This window comes from Desmodus rotundus, chromosome 8, assembly GCF_022682495.2.
Source record: "Desmodus rotundus isolate HL8 chromosome 8, HLdesRot8A.1, whole genome shotgun sequence".
Classification (NCBI taxonomy): Eukaryota; Metazoa; Chordata; class Mammalia; order Chiroptera; family Phyllostomidae; genus Desmodus; species Desmodus rotundus.
The window spans coordinates 103,546,187-103,566,055 of NC_071394.1; the positions used below are offsets into that span (position 1 = coordinate 103,546,187).

Below are 19,869 nucleotides of genomic sequence, written 5' to 3' on the forward strand. Positions count from 1 at the left end.
CAAAATGAATAAAACAAAGGTTCTTTGCCAATTAGGAGCCCATGTTCTAATGGAAGGAAAAATAGCCCCATTTTTCCCCAGACACTGTTAGATGTATACATTATTTTTAACTCTCAGTACAGTCCTGCTGTTAGTGCAGTGGATATTTACCGTGCCAACTGTGTGCCTTGTTCTGCGCCCTGGGAATGAAGGGGAAAAGGTAGGTAGTGGAATGCTAATGCTACAACTGATGGAATTCTGTCCAGGTCAGAGAGGTTATGCAGTGTGGCCAAGATCACAGAAGTGGTAGTGGTAACCGTCATTGTTTATTGATTATATAGGCACTATGCCTAAGGGGATGATAATATAAAAATACCATATACAGGGCAGGGGCAAAGGTAGGTTTACAGTTGTAAGTATGCAAAAGTTTATTTTTGTATTATTTATAATTGTATTATTTTTCTATATGAACAACTGTAGTAAACCTACTTTTGCCCCACCCTGTACATTGTCTTATTTAATCCTTAAAACAGCTCGGTTTGGTAGGTATCCTCATTGTCATACAGGGGATGTTGAGGCTTGGATGCCTGGGATTACAGTGATAGGGCCAGGATTTAAACTTATAGGTTTGTCTAACTCCAAATTCTGTGCTTTTAACCATGATGTTATAGTGCATCTCTTTCCATGTAGGGGGTACTAGTAATAGATACTATTTATCAGGTATCTACTACATGCCAGGTGTTTATATATATTATCTTAGAGTCTCACAACCACCTAGGAAGGCATTTGCTGGTGTCTTCTGAAACTGAGCCTCAGGAGTCAGATAACCTGCCCAGCTGGTAAGTGGTCGGTAGAACCAGATCTGTCTGGCTCCTAGGGCTCTGCTCTTTCCATGGTACTACTATTCTTCCTTTTCTAATATTTGAATCTGGCAATTTCTGTTTGACAGACTCATCCTGAATTACTTGCAATTCCTCTTGTGATAAAGCCCTAGGTATTGTGGCCTTGGGATTCTGGTTGTGGTGTGGCTTTCGAACCATGCCAGTCAGCTATAAACTGTAAAAACAAGCTACTTTGCTGACATTCTAGTGCTCACTCTGGAGGCTGTGGCTATTGTAAGACTTCTTTCCCCCCGGGACCTTATCACCTACATATGCGTTGTGGAGACCTTATCTTATCTCCCACAACCTGAGAAGAGGGTTGTCCAGCAGCAACCTCTCATATGCACAGGTCCTATTTCACTACAGCTGGTCTCCACATTTCCTCTTGTGACCCCTCACCTGTACTTCTGTCTGCGTCCCTTTGCTTCCCCTCTCTTCCTTCTCCACCACACACTGGCACCTTCTCTGAGCACTGACATACTAGAAAAAAAACTTTTGCTTATGCCAATTGTTTATTCTCTCAAGCTGCCATCAGTTCCGTTTCCTTTTAGACTAACGAACTTTTAGATGTTTAGGCCTGCTATCTCTACTGTATCTCTCCTTTAAAATAGATTAGAAAACTATATATAATATAAATTCTATTTTTGTAAAATTATCTATTTGCACAGAAATGTCTAGAAGGATATACTCCTAAATAAAAGATAGGCCGTCTCTGAGGGTTGGATTTTAGGTGAAGATTTTGTTTATCACTTTTTTTCTAACTATTCTGCAGTGAAGCCATTACCTATGTAAACAGATAAAGGAGAATAACTTCTTTTCCCTGTTAATTAAAATAATACATGTTCATTAGATCAACTTTATAAATTATAGAACAGTATTAAAAACCAAGTTACTTGCAATCCCAGAGTTAATATTTTTGAGCTTTTTAGCTTGTGTGTACAGATAAACACATTTTTAATACTGAGATTCTATCACAAACAATTTTGTAAACCTGATTTCTCCATGTTATGCTCATATGCAAGCACAAAATTTAAATGTCTGCATAATATGACCCTTAGATACCATGACTTATTTAACCATTCTATTACTGTACATTTGTGTTACTTTGAATTTTTTCATTTTAGAATTACCTGTGACCAATGCCGATTGTTTGGATGAGCAATTTCTATCCAAATTTCTGATTATTTATAACATACACACAGAATTAGAATTGGTAGTCAGTGGGTATAAATTCAGGCTGTTGCTACATATTGTCAAAGTACTTTCCAAGGAGCTTGGGCAAATCTGCAGTGTGTGAAAGTGCTTGTCTTATGGCACAGTGAGCCTACAGTGAGGTGTTACCGCAATGCGCTTCCTGTATGAGAGACCAGTTAAGACACTTCATTTTAATGCATCCGTCGTCTTCCCTGCTAAGGCAGGAGTCCTGTCTGTTGTTCATCAGTATCCAATACTGCTTAGTGTACAGTATGAATGCAAATATTTACTGAATTAATATTATCTTTTAAAAATCACTGCCAATTCAACAAGCTAAACATTTTTGGCTCTTATGTTTTTAGAAACAATTTTATTTAAGTACAATTTACATATCACAGAATTCACCAATCTTAAGTGTTCAAAGTGTTTTAGTAAATTTTTTAAATTGTTTAACCATCACCACCATCCAATTTTAGAACACTTTCATCTCTCCGTCTGCCTGTCCTCTCCCTTGTTCCTGTTTGCATTCCCTCTCCACTCCTATTCCCGGAACTAGGCAACCACTGATCTGCTTGTTGGATCTATAATTCTGCCTTTTCTAATAAATGGAATCATATAATACATAGTTTTTAGTGTCTGGCTTCTTTCATGTAGGATATTGTTTTTGAGATATTCATCCATGTTGTTGAATGTATCAGTAGTTCTTTTATTTATTGAGGTATAACTGACATACAAAGATGCTCATATTTAAAGTATACAATTAATACATTTGACTTTAATATATACTTTAAGAGCGTCACAACAATCGAGATCATGGAAATATCCACCCCCCAAGTGTCCTCATGCCCCTTTATAATCACTGTCCTCTCTCCCCAGGTAACCACTGATTTACATATTTTGTCATTACCATTAACCCTTGAATATGGGTTTGAACTGGTCAACTTATACATGGGATTTTTTTTCAATATATATACAGTTGACCCTTCATACCCCAGGTTTCATGTCTGTGGATTCTACCAATCGCAGGTGTGGAGGAGGACCAACTGCATGCATTTTTCTATGCCTTTTTACATGAAGGACTTGAGCATCTGTGGACGTCGGTACCTGTGTGTTTGTGTATCCTGGAACCAATCTCCCCTGGATACTGAGGGACGGCTGTAGTTGATTTGGGGCAGTCAAAAGTTGTATGTGGATTTTCAACTGGGAGGGCGGTTGTTCAAGGTCAACAATATAGATTCATTTGCATTTTCTAGAATTTTATATATACCAAATCATACAAAAATGGAATATACTCATTTTGTCTACCTTCTGTCAGTTGGCTTAATTATTCTGAGACATAACATATCCATGTTGTAGCTCATTCCTTTTTTACTGCTGAGTAGCATTCCACTATATGGACATACTATATTTTGTTTATCAGTTCACCACTTTGGTGGATATTTGGATTATTTCCAGTTTGGGGCTGCTATGGGTAATAGTACTCTAAACATACATGTACAAGTCTTTGGGTGAGTATTTCTCTTGAGTAGATTCCTAGGAGGGGAATTTCTGATTCATATGATAAGTGTATGTTTTAACTTTTTTAGAAATTGCCAGGCTTTTCTAAAGAGGCTATATAATTTTACATTCCCATCAGTCCAGTGTATAAGGGTTCCAGCTTCCCATCATTGCCGACTAGTGATTTTAGTCGTTCCAGTGGCTGTGTACCTCATTGTGGTTTTAATTTGTATGTTTTTCAAATTATAAGAGTAAGTTTATTTAGAAAGTTATAGAGATTTCAGACGTGAGCCAGCTAGGATGCATAGGCTCAGGAAACAAGTTACGGAAGCAGAATGGCCCTTGGAGGTTAGGAGAGGGAAAGGCAAAGGTAACGTGTCTGTGGGGAAGAAGAGGAGGAAGAGAAAGGTGCGGGCGAGAGTGCCTACTTGGCATTTTTCTAGTGTCTAATGATGTACAGCATCTTTTCATATACCTATTTGCTGTTTGTAGCTTTAATCTAGTTAACGCTTTCCTCAAATCTTTTGTCCATTTAAAAAAACTAGCGTGTTTTTATTACTGAGCTGTAAGAGTTCTTTATATATTCTGGATATGAGTCCTTCATCAGGATATTTTGGAAATATTTTCTTCCAGCCTTTTCATTTTCTGAATGGTGTCGTTTTAAGAGCAGTTTTCAATTTTGAAGCAAGTCCAATTTCTTGATATTTTTTATTGCTCTTGCCTAACCCAAGGTCACAAGACACACTCCAATGTTTTATTCTAGAAGCTTTAGAGTTTTTCATGTCTTACCCTTTCCATTTTGAGTTAATTATTTTTGTATGTGGTGTGAAGTATGGATCAAGGTTCTTTTACTTTGCATATAGACATTAATTATTTCAATATCATTGTTGAAAATGCTACCCTTTCTCCTTTGAAATAAACAAGGTCTATTTCTGGAGTGTTTCACTCCAGATCTATGTGTATACTTAGGTGTACACAATGCTACAATGTCTTGATGATTGTTTGCTTTATAGTAAGTTTTAAAATCAGACTGCCTAAGTCCTTCAACTTTGTTCTTTTAAAACAATGTGTGCCTGTTCTAGGTAGTTTGCATTTCTATGACAGTACTGAGCTTTCTCATTTTATTTATTTAGGTCTTCTTTACTTTCTCAGCACTGTTTTGTAGTTTTCAATGTGCAAGTGTCATAGTTCTTTTGTTCTATTTATTCCTAACTATTTTACTCTTTTGATGCTATTAGGAATAGAATTATTCTTTTTATTTGAATTTCACTATTTGATTTTTCATTGCAGTATAAGGAAACACAAGTGATTTTTTTTTTTTTAATATTAAGCTTGTATTCTGAGACCTTGCTACTTCACTAATCAGTTCTGGTAGCTTTAATGTAGATTCCTTAGTATTTTCTACTTAAAGTTTACATAATCTGTGAATAGTTTTACTTCTTCCTTTCCAATCTGAATACTCTTAGTATCTTTCTTGTCTTACATCACAGGATAGAATGGTGAGGAACAGAAACATCCTTGCTTGGTTCCTGATCTTAGAGGGAAAGCATTCAGTTTTTCACCAGAAGTATGACTGATGTTAACTATAGATGCCTTTTATCAGGTTAAGGAAGTTTCCTTCTGTCCTTACTTGGGTGAGCGTTACTGTGAATGGATGTTCGATTTTGTCAAATGCTTTTTTTGTGTCTATGGAGGTGATGATGTGTTTTTTTGTCCCTTATTCTAATTCTGGTCTATTACATTAGTACATACGGGATGTTAAGCCAGCCTTTCATTCCTGGGATAAACCCCACTTAAGAGTATATAATCTTTGTAATATGTTGCTGGATCTGACATGTTAGAATTTTGTTAAGATTTTGTATGAGGCTCATAAGGGATATTAGTTTACAGTTTTCATGTCTTGTGATGTTTTTGTCTGGCTTTAATACCAAGGTAACACTGGCTTTATAAAATGAGTTTGGAAATGTTCCCACTATTATTTTCTGAAAGTATTTGTGAAAGATGGTATTTACTTTTTTCCTTAAATATCTGACAATTTAGCATGAAAGCATCTTTATTTGGACTTCTCTACGGGAGAGACTAATTTATTTACATGATATAGTCTATTCTGATTTTCTATTTCTTCTTGAGTCAGTTTTGGTAATATGAGCTTTTCTAGGATTTTGTCACATTTCATCTAAGGTGTGAAATTGATTAGAATAAAGTTTGTTCATAATATTCCTTTATAATCATCTTAAGTTCTGTAGTGTCTATAGTAATTCCTCCTTCTTCATTCCTGATTTTAATTTGTATCATTTCTCTTTTTTTCTTGGTCTAGTTAACATACTATCTTTAAAAAAAATCTTTCCAAAGAACCAACTTTTGGTTCTATCAATTCCGTACTGTTTTTGTATTTTCTATTTCATGAAATTCTACTCTAATCTTTATTATTTCCTTCTTTCTACTTATTTTAAAAAATATTTCATATATTTATTTGTAGAGAGAGGGGGAGGGAGGGGAGAAAAAGAGCAAGAGAAACATCGATTGGTTGCCTCTCATATGCACCCTGACCGGGGACTGAACCGGCAACCCAGGTATGTGCCCTGAATGGGAATCAAACCAGTGACCTTTCGCTTTGTGGGACAATGCCAAACCAACTGAGCCACACCAGTTAGAGCCTTTGTACTTATTTTGGGTCTGGTTTGCTCGTCCTTTTTTCAGCTTATTAGAAGCTTATATTATTGTTAGACCTTTCAGAGCCATGAATATTCCTGTAAGCACTATAACTGCACCCCATACATTTTTACATTTTCTTTTATTTTCATTCATTTCAAGATTTTAAATTTCCCTGTGGTTTCTTCTTTGAACCATGTGTCTTTATTTAATTTCCAGATATTTTGGGGTTCCCAGATTTCTGTTACTGATTTGTAATTTATTTCTGTTATGGACCAACAAAATACTTTATATTAATGTAATCCATTTCAATTTATTGAAGTTTGTTTTATTCACATAACATATGGTCTGTCCTAGAGAAGTTCCATATGCACTAGAAGAACATGCATATTTTCCTGTTTTGTTGAGTGTTCTCTCTATGCTGATTAGACCAAGTATGTTGACTATGTTGTTCGAGTGTTCTGTATCCTTACTGATTGTCTTTACTTTTATAGATTACTAAAAGAGGAATATTGAAGTCTTCAACTGTAATTGCTGAACAATCTGACAATTTTTGTTTCATGTATTTTGGGCCTTTATTGTTAGGCACATATATAGTTAAAACTGTTACTATGTTTTAACTGTTGGTGAAGTAGAAATATTCATGTTTATTTCCTGGGTGAAACTGCTTTCTTTTGACTCTTTTAGAATTGGTTAATTCATGTTCTTACTATTGATTTTGAAGAATATGATTTATAAAAGATCACTACTGGTCATATGATCCAATCTAATTTGTTTGCCTTTTTTGTGGTACAAAATTTGTCCATTTTAAAAGTACTCACATTTATCAATAATTTCCTTATAAAATTCTCCCATTATCTTTATGCTTTAAAAAGAAATCCTCACCCAAGGATATGTTTTTATTGATTTTAGAGAGAAAGGGGGAGGGAGTAGAGAGGGGAAGAGAGAGAAAGAGAGAGAAACATCTATCAGTTGTCTCCCATAAGCACCCTGACTGGGGATTGAACCCACAACCTTTTGGTTTATGGGATAATGCTCTAACCAACTGAGCCACCTGGCCAGGGCCAGTTACCTTTATGCTTTTAAGGTCTATTTATTTCCTTGCAGACTTTAGTTTAATATGTACATTTTTCACCCCACCACAGTAAGCCAACATTTTACTGACTAGTTGGTCTTTTCTTGACCCATTTAAGACACTATCTTTATATAATACATTACTATACATAAATTTTCTGTTTAGGCATGAATAGTATACTGGGTTTAATTACTGTAGTAATTATATAGTAACCCTCCCATGTACACCATCATAACTTTGTTTCTTTTCAAAACTCATTGCTATTCTTGTATTTATTGTTCCATGTAAGGGTTAGAATTAGCTTATCATCTTCCACAACATATTTTGGGGAATTATAACAATGTATTTTTCAAGTCACTTTTTTTCTTGATATTACAATGGGATTTTTCCCCCATTATATTTTTAACTGGTTATTTCTTGGGTATGGGATTAATACCATTTAAAAACTGTTAAGAAGTTACTCCTCTTAAATTTGCTTACCGTATTCTTTGGACTGTAAGGGGCGCTCCCCCCCCCAAATTTGGGAGGAAAATGGGGGTGTGTATTATAGTCTGAATGTAGCTTACCTGACTTGCTGGGGGATCGGGGGATGGCGGTGGAGTTGGGTCACAGCAGGACCACATTTTTTGCTTCAAAATTTTTTTTCCTATTTTCCTCCTCTAAAGCCTAGGTGTGTCTTATGGTCTGAAAAATATGGTAGTTTCAGGATTTTTCCAAACCAGAAGATATATTAAATTTTGTCATATGCCTTCAAAGAATCAGTTTATATTTTACATTTTTTTCCTCTCTTAATCTGTTAAAGAAGGATCTTGAAAAGCTGAGCCAGTTGCAACCTTGGGCTAAATCCACTTACTTTTATATATTAGTAGATTTGACTAATTATTTAATCTTCTGTGGTTCAGTTTTCATACTTGTAAAATGGAGATAATAGAGTCTACAGAATAGGGTTTTTGTGAGTACTCAGTGAATTAAAATATTTAGAGTAGTGGTTGGTACATAGTATGCTGCATGCGTGTATAAATTAGTAGATTTATTTTTGTTTAAATGACGGTTTAACTTCCTCCTTCTATGTGCTATTTGGGTCTATTTTTCTCATCCTTTTTCATGTATCTTGAGAGGATAGTCTAATTCATTTATTTCAGTATAGAAGTTATATATTTCCCCTTGTGTATATCCTATAGATTTGAATATAGGATGTGGCAACAGGTTTACAGCTCTGAGTATGTGAGTTTATTCTTGTATTATTATTTATTAATTATTGTATTATTTTCCATACAAATTACTTTTGCCCCTCCCTGTATAATACTTTCATTACCTGATTAAAACAAAAATTACAATGTGGGGATGAGGTGGCTGAATGGTTAAGGTGATGGATAGCTAAAAAGATTGTAATTTGGTCCTCGCCAGGTAGCTTAGCTGGTTAGAGCGTCATCCTGCTACACCAAGGTTGTGGGTTCCATCCCTGGTCATGGCAAATACAAGAATCAACCAAGTGGAACAACAAATCAATATTTCTCTCCTCTAAAAATCAATAAAATTGACTGTAATTTCTATTTTAACTTCCTCTTTAGTTTAACTGTTATTTTGAAAAATATTTAGCACTTAAAACATTTTATTTTTATATTTCCAGATTGTGCATTTTTTGTTAATTTCAGTTTGCATTTTAAGTAATAAATGTGGCCAGTATGCTATGCTAGTGAATTTTTTAAAATATTGCAATTTTCTTTAATAAGTAGACTCTTAATAAGTAGGCTCTTTTGTGGTGGTTCCAAGTATATTTGTTGGGTACCTAGTATATATTTGAGTGTCTCTGAAAGCTTACTAATTCTATATATTTTTTTCTATATGATTTGTTAGTTTTCACATGACTGTAGATTTGTCAATTTTTCCTTGCACTTTTATCAGCTTTGTTTTATATGTTTCATAAAGTTGGTACCTTTTTTTCATGGACAACTGCTGAAATATTGGTGTCTCTTTTAAGCTTTGAATTCTGTTTGTCTCCCTAACATTGCAATACTTGATTTCCTCTTGTTACTATTCATTTGACTGTTATCTCTATGTTACGTACAAATCTACAAAATAGTATACAGTTGGATTTTTTTTTTAATCCTCACCAGAGGATATGTTTATTGATTTTAGAGAGAAAGGCAGGAAGAAAGAGAAACCAATGAGAGAGCAACATCGATCAGCTGCCTCCTGAACCTGCCAAGCTGGGGATCGAACAAGCCACCTTTTGGTGTATGGGACGATGCTCCAGCCAACTGAGCCACCCGGCCAGGGCTGCCATTGGATTTTTTAATTCCAATCTGAGTTTTATGATTGATACTATATCTGGACTTATTCTGGCCATTTATTTTGTGCTGTGTTTATCTTTTCTCTCTTCTTTATTATACTGCACTCTATTTCTTTATCAGTATAACATTCCATTTTTTCCCCCTCTAATTTCCCTTGCGAAATCATGTAGTTTGGATGGACTTGGCTCCTGACCAAGATTAGTACTAGGCCTAACTCCTTCAGGAGTTGCTTCACGGGTTGGACCCAAACCAAGACAATTAGAACCAAAAGGATACAAATTCTGGGCTTTTTTTGGCGGGGGGGGATTTTGAGAGAAAGGGATTTTTCTCTTTTTATTTGAACTTGAAGCTGTTACATAATCATCTTGCCACCACTTACGAAATAATTGTTCAAGAGTGAAAGTGAAAGAAAAGCATTTTCTAAGATATAAAAGAGATAAGGTATGAGTTTCTGAAGTCAGTAATATCTCTGGATTTTCCAGTTCTATATGCCAATAATTCCACTTTGATGATGATGATGATGATGATTTAGCTTATGCTATTTGATTTGAGTTTAGGTCACTAGCCACCAAAAAGAAAGCTGATTAACATACTTATCTTTAGTAGATTGAGTTTTCTTGACTCAATTTTTTCCCAGTTAATAATAATCAATTGTCTTTTTCTAAATATGATTAGTGATTGATCTTAAATTTTTAAGACATACTTTAACTCTAGCCATTATTAGAGAAATATAATTCTATCAGCATTTATAGTGTCCATTCTAATAAAGAATTGTAGCATATTATCCTGGCCTCCTTTTACTGTCTTATTTAAAAGCATCTGTGATCAATACTTACCTAATTCTAAGAATAAATTTTACCAATTTTGTTGCTCATAATTGCTTCTTGCATCCCACTATTGCCCTAGGATCCATTTGCCTTCTTACTGAAGAATATCCTTTAACATTTCTTTCAGAGATAGTCTGTGGGTGATAAACTTTTTACATCTTTGAATGTCTGAAAATGTCCTTATTTGGCCATTACAATTTAAGTTGGAACAGCCCTGGCTGTTGTGGCTCAGTGGCTTGAGTGCTGGCCTGCGAACCAAAGGGTCGCCGGTTTGATTCCCAGTTAGGGCACATGCCTGGGTTGTGGGCCAGGTCCCCAGTAGGGGGTGTGTGAAAGGCAACCACACATTGATGTTTCTCTCCCTCTCTCCCTCCTTTCCCCTCTCTCTAAAAATAAATAAATCTTAAAAAAAAATTGGAACAGAATTCTAGGTTCAAAATTACTGTATTTGCGATGTTTGAATGATATTGTTCCATTTCTTTTTGCATTTACTTTGTGGATAATCAGCTTTTCTTTCTGGTAAATTTTCAGTTCTCTATTGTTTGTGTTCTTATATTTCACTCTATTATGGGACTGACAAGCTACTGTCTGTGGGCCAAATCTGTCTTGCCACCTATTTTGGTACAGTCCATTTTCACCTTTTTAAATTTGAAAAAAAATCAAAAGAATATTTCATGACATATGAAAATGATATGAAGACACTATCTCAGTATCTATGATTAAAATTTTATTGGAACACAGCGTATTCTTTTGCTTACATATTACCTATGGCTGCTTTCACACTGCAATGGCAGAGCTAAGCAGTTGTGACAGAGACCTGCAAAGCCTAAAATATTTGCTACCTGGCCAGAAAAAAATTAGCGGATGCCTGGTTCTGCATATATTTTTATTTGTTTAAACAGATAAAAGTTCTGGGACTTATCTGCCTGCTATTTCTACTGGTTTCTACAAGGATTTCTTACCGCAGAACCACAATTACCATTCCACATAAAAAGCTTCTCAGCTGTGTTCATTCTAATATTCAGCCTCATGTGTTTTATCATTTAAATTTTCTTCATTTCCAAGAAAGTGGCCAGTGTTGCTTCGAGAGTGCTGTATTCTCTTATCTCTCTAAAAATAGTAAACATACTCATTTTGATGTCTTGTTCTGTTGCTATAGTGATTCTCCTTTCAAGGGTGAAAGTTCTTGCATTTGTTATTTTATTGGTATTTGCCAACTGATATTTGTCTACTGTTTTATGTAGTTGAGAATAGACTGGCTGCTTATGAGGGGGCAATGTAGGCTTGCTAGTGTTTTCAATGAGAACAGGGCAGGGATGGGCCATGCTGCTTGTGCGACTTTTTGTTCCCTCTCACCCTTTCTCCCTCCCTCTTCCTGATGTCTCCTCTCTCTCAGATGGCGCCTCTTTCCATGGCCTGCTTCCCCACTGCATGTGTGCACAAACACTTTATCTTTTGTACCATAGTTTTGTGGTAACTTTTCTGTTGAGATACAAAAATAATTACCATTGTGTTACAATTGGTTACAGTATTCAGTACAGTAACAGTCTTATAGCCTAGGAGCAATGGGCTGTACCATACAGACTCGGTGTATAGGCTAGCTGTATCATGTAGTTTTGTGTAAGTACAGTCTATGATGTTCACATAAGGCTGAAATCGCCTGAGGATGAAGTTCCCTGGATGTATGCCCATTGTTAAGAGACACATGACTGTATAGGATTTGGCCTACCTGGATGCTTTTTCTGGTCTCTCTCTTGCTCTTGGTTTCAGTCAAATTCAGGTATAGATCATCCTTAAATGCTGTTTGTTCTCTTTATGTGTAGCGATTATGTTCTGCATCCTCCTGCAGAGAACATAAGCTCTGGCTCCCTCTTCAATCTGATCCCATCTACTTTCTTTTATTTATTACACTGAAAGTTTCTCTTCTTACTATGAGTAGTTGTCTGTTTTGGGGGGCTTTTTAAAAGTATTTATGGTGTAGAGATTGAAAACTACAGTTTGTTTTCAGTCTACCAACCTGAAATGAGAAGCTGGTCTGTATTATTATTATAACTTTGTATTAAGTCCATTGAAGTTTTGTTTGTGGCTTAATGTATTTGTAAATGGTCTATGGACAAAGATATTTTATTTATTTTTAGGGAGTATTTTATTATGGCTGCAAATAATAGGTTTTAATTTCTTTTTTTTCTTTTAGAGGTTTTGCTTCAAAAATCTGATGTTATCAGGGTTTTTTGGGGGGTGTTCATTCATTTTTTATGCAACCTTTGCTCTCATTTCATAGTTGAAGCCTTTTCCTTTAAAAAGTGAGTCGATTCCATTTATATTCACTGAGCTAAAAATATGTGCCTTAGTTCTGTCACTGTTAGTTTATGATCTATAGTCTGTGTTTTTCTTTCGTGTGTACAGTTTTTTCCCTGATTGAATTACATAGAATATTTAGTGTCAGGCTTTGGTTTTTCAGTTGTTTAATTGATGTTATTAAACTTCCAACTTACCAGCTTAAGAGAGTATCTGTGGAGACCCTGCTAATGAAACTCAACATATATTCTCTTCCTCCTCTCTACATCCTAATTTCAGTTAAATTATTTTTAGGACATTACACATATATTTCTTCCTCTTTATATCCCAGTTTTACTTATTTTTCTCATATTATATTCTGATTCATATCCTTTCCACATTTAAATGGATTGATTGCTGTTATTTCTTTTTAAATTAAATTTATTAAGGGTAACAATGGTTAATAACATATAGTTTCAAGTGTACAACTTTATAATACAACATCTGTATATGCTATTGTGTGCTCACCACCCAAAGTCTGATCTCCTTCTGTCGCCATGTATTTGACCCCCTTTATCATCTTTGTTCTCCCCCTAATCCTTTTCCCTCTGGAAACCACCATTCTGTTGCCTGTGTCTATGAGTTTGTTTGTTTTATTTGTTCATTTGTGGCTTTTGTTTTACATCCCACCTATGAGTGAAATCATGTGGTTCTTGTATTTTTTTCCTGACTTATTTCACTTGGCATAATACTCTCAAGGTCCATCCCTGTTGTTGCAAATGGCAACATACCTTTTTTATGGCTAAGTAGAATTCCATTGTATATATGTACCAATCTTTTTTACCCAGTCATCTGACAATGGGCACTTAGGTTGTTTCCATGTCCTGGCTATTGTAAATAATGCTTAAATGAACGCTGGGGTACATATATCTTTTCAAATAAGTGTTTTTGATTTTTAGGGTGGTAGATAAACCTAGAAGAGGGATTGCTGGGTCATATGGTAGCTCTATTCTTAATTTTCTGAGGAACTTCCACAGTAGTTCCATGGTGGCCACAGCAACCTACATTCCCACCAGCAGTGTATAGGGTTCCCTTTTTTTCCATATCCTCTCCAATGCTTGTTATTTCTTGTCTTATAAATAATAGCCATTCTAAGGGGTGTGAGGTGGTTATCTCATTGTGGTTTTGATTTACTTTCCCTTGTAAATGTGATGGGAAAGTGATGTTTACAAGTGATCATCTTTTATTCTATCTGTTGGCCATAGGTATATCTTTTTGGAGAACATCTACTCAGTTCCTCTGCCCATTTTTGAATTGGGTTTTGTTGTTGTTGAGTTGTATGGGTTCTTTATTTTGGATATTAGCCCTTTATCAAAAGTATCATTTGCAAATATCTTCTCTCATTTTGTTGGCTGTCTTTTTGTCAATAGTTTCTTTTGCTGAGCAGCAGCTTTTCAGTTTGATGTAGTCTCATTCATTTGTTTTTGCTTTTACTTCCCTTGCCTTTTGGGTTAGGTTCACAAAAATGCCTCTCAGACCAAGGCTTATATGTTTAGCACCTATATTTTCCTCTATATATTTTATTATTTCAGGTTTTATATTTAAGTCTTTAATCCATTTTCAGTTAATTTTTTTTGTGTATGGTGTCAGGTAGTAGTTTAATTTCATTCTGTTGCATGTAGCTTTCCAGTTTTCCCAATACCAGTTATTACAAGAGACCTTCCTTTTTCCACTGTATGTTTTTGGCCCCTTTGTTGAAATTAGTTGTCCACATATGTATAGGTTTGTTTCTAGGCTCTCAATTATGTTCCATTGGTCTGTGTGTCTGTTTTTCTGCCAATACCACACTGTTCTGATTACTGTAACTTTGTAGTATAATTTGACACAAGAGTGAGATACCTCTAGCTTTATTCTTTTTTTTCCTCTGGACTGCATTGGCTATTCAGGGTCTTTTGTGATTCTATACAAATTTGAAGGTTTTTATGTTTTACTCTGTGAAAAATGCCATTAGGATTTTGATAGGAATTACATTAAATCTGTATAACAATGTTAATTCTGATCTATAAGCATGGAATAGCTTTCCATTTTTTTATGTCTTCAATTTCTTTCAACGACGTCTTATAGTTTCAGTGTGTACAGATCCTTCACATCCTTTGTTAAGTTCATCCCTAGGTATTTTATTCTTTTTGTCATGACTGCAATAGAATTTTCTTCATTTCTCTTTCTGAAACAAATTTTTGTATTATGATTTTCTATCATCCAACTTTACTGTATTGTTTCTAATAGCTTTTTGGTGTGGAGTCTTTAGGGTTTTCTATATCTAGAATCATGTCATCTGTAAACAGTAACAGTTTTACTTCATTCTCAGTTTGGGTGCCTTTTATTTCTTTTTCTTGCCTAATTACTCTGGCTAGGACTTCCAGTACTATGTTGAATAACAGTGGTGAGAATGGGCATCCTTGTCTTGCTTCTGATTTTAAAGGAAAAGCTTTAGTTTTTCCTCATTGAGTATGATTTTCTCACAAAAGGATATTGTATCTTGTCAATTTTTTTCCTGCATGTATTGATATGACCATATGATTTTTCTTTTACTTTGTTAATATGATGTATCACACTGATTGATTTGTGGATGTTGAACCATCCTTGCATCTCTGAAATGAACCAACCTGAATGTGATGTATGATAATTTTAATACGTTGTATTCAATTTGTTAGTATTCTGCATCTCAGAGGTATTGGCCTGTAATTTTTTTTCCCCCCCTATACATTGTCCTTGCTGGGTTCTGGAATCAGGATAATGTTAGCCTTGTAATATGAGTTAGGAAGTATTTCCTTTTCAATTTTTTGGATGAGATTGAGAAGGATTAGTATTAAAGCTTTTAAAAAATGTTTGGTAGACTTTACCAGTGAAGCCTGGTCCTGGACTTTTGTTTATTGGCAGGTTTTTTAATACTGTTTCAAATTCCTTACTAGTGATGGGTCTATTTAGGTTTTCCTCCTTTTCATGATTCACTCTAGGAAGGCTGTATACTTCTAAGAATTTTTCCATTTCTTCCAGTCTATTGAATTCCATGAAATATAATTTTTCATAGTATTCTCATCTAATTCTTTGTATTTCTGTGGTGTCCATTCTAACTTTTCCTCTTTCATTTCTAATTTTATTTGAGTCTTTTGTTTCTCCTTAGTGAGTCTAGCCAGAGGTTTGTCAATTTTATTTATCTTTTCAAAGATGAAGCTCTTTGATTTTTTCTATTGTCTTTTTGTTCTCTATTTCACTTATTTCTATTCTGATTTTTATTTCCTTCTTTCTACTGATGTTGGGCTTTGTTTTTCCTTTTCTAGTTCTTTAAAGGTGTAATGTCAGGTTCTTCATTTTAGATTTTTCTTGTTTCTTGAGTTAGGCCCATTATTCTATAAATTTCCCTCTTAGTACTGCTTTTCCTGCACCCCCCCAAATTTTGGTATGTCATATTTTCACTTGTCTATATGTATCTTTTGATCTCTTCTTTTATTTCTTTGACCCAATAGTTACTCAGTAGCATGTTGTTTAATCTCCATATATTTGCTGTTTTTCCAACTTTCTTTAGTTAATTTCCCATTTCATACCACTGTGGTCAGAACATATGTGTGGTATGATTTCAATCTACTTAAATTTATTGAGACTAGTTTTGTGCCCTAGAATGTGGTCTATTCTCAAGGATGTCCCATGTGCACATGAGAAGGATGTATATTCTATCATTTTGAAATGGAAAGTTCTATAAATAGCAAGGAAGTCCATTTGGTCTAATGTTTAAGATCGACATTTGCTTATTGACATTCTGTGTAGATGATCCATCCATGCTGCAAGTGAAGTATTCTGTACATTACCATAATTGTATTTTTGTCAGTTTCTCCCTTTAGGTCTGTTACTGCTTTATATATACCTGCATTTTCTGGATGCCGCTTGTAGTATCATTTTCCACCTCTTCACTCTGAGCTTGTGTTTGTCTTTAAGCTGAGAGGTTTCTCCTGTAGGCAACATAGTTGGGTCTTGTTTTTTAATCCATCCTGCTACTCTGTGCCTTTTGATTGGTGAGTTCAGTCCATATACATTTAGATATACATATTTATATATGTATAAATATGTAAATATTCATATTTATGACTAACTACATCAATTTTTATAATTTTTTCCTGGTTGCTCTGTGTGTCCACTGTTTCTTCTCCCTTGTGATCATGTCTGCTATGATCATGGCGGTTTTCCATGATTGTTTCCCTTTGTTTCCTCCTTCTCTTTTTTTTTCAGGTTTTGTGTCTCAGCTCTGGATTTTTGTTTTGTGGAAACCACAAGACATTAGCCTTGTTGAAAATGTCTCTCATGTACAATAGTCCCTTTTCTTCTGACTCACTCACTTGCATACATTCAGTCCTTCCCTCCTCTTTTTCTGACTTTGTTTTACAAGTTATCTCTCTTTATGTTGTACATTACCGGTAGTTAGTTATTTTTTTAAAAGCCTGCATTCTTTTTTTTTTTTTTAAGATTTTATTTATTTTTAGAGAGAGGGAAAGGGAAGGAGAGAGAGAGGGAGAGAAACAGCAATGTGTGGTTGCCTCTCGTGTGCCCCCTACTGGGAGCCTGGCCTGTAACACAGGCATGTGCCCTGACTGAGAATCAAACTTGTGACCCTTTGTTCACAGCCTGTGCTCAATCCACTGAGCTACACCAGCCAGGGCAGTTATTTTTTAATGTTCCTCCCCCCTTTAATCTTTGTTTTAATTAAGTGTGTAATATCTTACTCTGAAGTAGAGCTGCAATTTCCTACTTCTGTCTGTTAGTCATCTTACTCAGAGTTTTGTATAATTTTTTCTTTTGGTTTCTGGTAGTAGAGCTCCTTCCTTTCTTTCCTTTCTCCTTTCTTCTCTTTTTTTCCCCTCTCTTCCCCTCCCCTCTGGTTGTTAAATGACCTTTAACTAGCCGGAGATTCGACCACACCACTGCTGATGTTATCTATGAGGTCATGAGTTTGGCAGCCATCAACGTTACAGCCCACAGACTGGAAAGTCCCCAGGATCTCTTTAATCGTTCCAGAGAGTTCTCTAGCTAAAGATTGGTGCTGCATCTGTCAGGCAATGTTGACAATCTTATCAAAAGTGATATTTCTACTTGCTTAATGTTTCTTTTTCTCCTTTCTGTCTCATGGCAGTTCTTTGAGAGCTTTGATGATGAGGGCAGAGGCAGAAGACACTACCTCAATCTGGGCCTGTTTTGAATGGTCAGTTTCACTGTAATCCTCAGACCCTTCCAATTACCTGTTGCAATTACCTGGCAATGTCACCACCAACTTTTCTTGGAGACATGCCCAGGGAACCAATTTTGGGGGCCAGGGCAGACATGGCACCCCCACCAGTGCACCTCAGGGATACAACTTTGATCTTGTTGGGGTCAAATTTCACTGGCATGGTGGAGGCGGCTGGTGTGGATGAACCTAGATTGGGGACGACTGAAGAAAGCTGTACCTACTCTTCTTCTGAGCTGAAAGCCAAAAAAGTAGAAGAGCTCCTTACAACATTTTCTGTAAAGCAGGTCTTGCAGTAGAGTCTCTCAGCTTTTGTTTGTCTTGGAAAGACTTTATTTTTTTTTCATAGCTAAAGGACAACTTTGCTGGCTATATTATCCTTGGCTGATAGTTCCGTTCAATAGTTTGAATATTTCCTTCCACTCTCTCCTGATTTGTATGTTTCTATTGAAATATCTCATGATAATCCAATGGGGTTTCCTTTGGCTGCCTTGAGAATTTTTTGTCATTAATTTTGGACAATTTGAATAAAATGTGTCTTGGAGAAGATTTTTCTGTGTTGATATAATTAGTTGTTTTGTTAGCTTCCTTTATTCTAAAGTCCAGTTCTTTCCATAGACTTGGGAAATTCTCAATTATTTCTTTGAGGAGGTTTTTTGTTCCCTTCTCCCTGGTATAGCCATTATCCTTATGTTCCTCTTTCTAATGAAGTCAGATAGTTCTCGTACAGTTCTCTCATTTTAAAAAACTCTCCTTCCTCCTGGGTCTTTTCTAGGTTTCTGTCTTTGAGCTTGCTAAGTCTCTCTTCTATCTGGTCTGCTCTATTTCCAATGCTTTGTAATACATTCCTCATCTCATTTATTAAGTTCTTCAGCTCCAGATTTTGTTTGGTTCTTTCTTGATAGTTTCAGTCTCTTTCATAAAGTTATCCTATGTTCATTAATTTTATTCGTGAGTTCATCGAACTGCCTTTCTGAATTCTCTTGTGTTTAATGGAGTTTCTTCACAACTACAGCATTAAATTATGTATCATTTAAGTGATAATCTTCCATGACTCTGAGTTTGGTTTCTAGAGACTTTTCATTTTCTTTCAGTGCTCCCATGTTACCTTGGTTGTTCATGGTATTTGATGGATTGTTTCTCTGACACACATTGAGCTATTTAGCTATTTTCTTGTTTAGATACACGTTTAGTCCCTTCCTCCTTTTTCTGATTTTGTTTTACAAGTTATCTCTTTTTATGTTATACATTACCAGTAGTTAGTTATTTTTTCTTTTTTTAAATATAGTTATTGATTGTGCTATTACAGTTGTCCCATTTCCCCCCCCTCACTCCACTCCATCCTGCCCACCCCCTCCCTCCCACATTCCCCCCCTATAGTTCATGTCCATGGGTCATACTTATAAGTTCTTTGGCTTCTACATTTCCTACACTATTCTTACCCTCCCCCCGTCTATTTTCCACCTATCATCTATGCTACTTATTCTCTGTACCTTTCCCCCCTCTCTCCCCCTCCCACTCCCTTAATGGCAACCCTCATGTTCTAGTTGTTTGCCTAGTTTGCTCTCGTTTTTGTTTTATGTGTGGTCGTTAATAACTGTGAGTTTGCTGTCATTTTTACTGTTCCTATTTTTTATCTTCTTTTTCTTAGGTAACTCCCTTTAACATTTCATATAATAAGGGCTTGGTGATGATGAACTTCTTTAACTTGACCTTATCTGAGAAGCACTTTATCTTCCCTTCCATTCTAAATGATAGCTTTGCTGGATACAGTAATCTTGGATGTAGGTCCTTGCGTTTAATCTTGGGTAATGTAATTATGATGTGCCTTGGTGTGTTCCTCCTTGGGTCCAGCTTCTTTGGGACTCTCTGAGCTTCCTGGACTTCCCAGAAGTCTATTTCCTTTGCCAGATTAGGG

At 35.6% G+C, this 19,869-nt stretch overlaps 1 protein-coding gene and 1 pseudogene across 2 annotated transcripts in view; both read right to left on the reverse strand.

Annotated features, from left to right (window-relative positions):
* PPP2R3A (protein phosphatase 2 regulatory subunit B''alpha) overlaps positions 1 to 19,869 on the reverse strand; it is a 147,290-nt gene that overhangs the window by 9,302 nt on the left and 118,119 nt on the right. The window lies entirely within an intron of this gene.
* On the reverse strand, positions 8,221 to 19,260 carry LOC128781483 (large ribosomal subunit protein uL11-like; annotated as a pseudogene).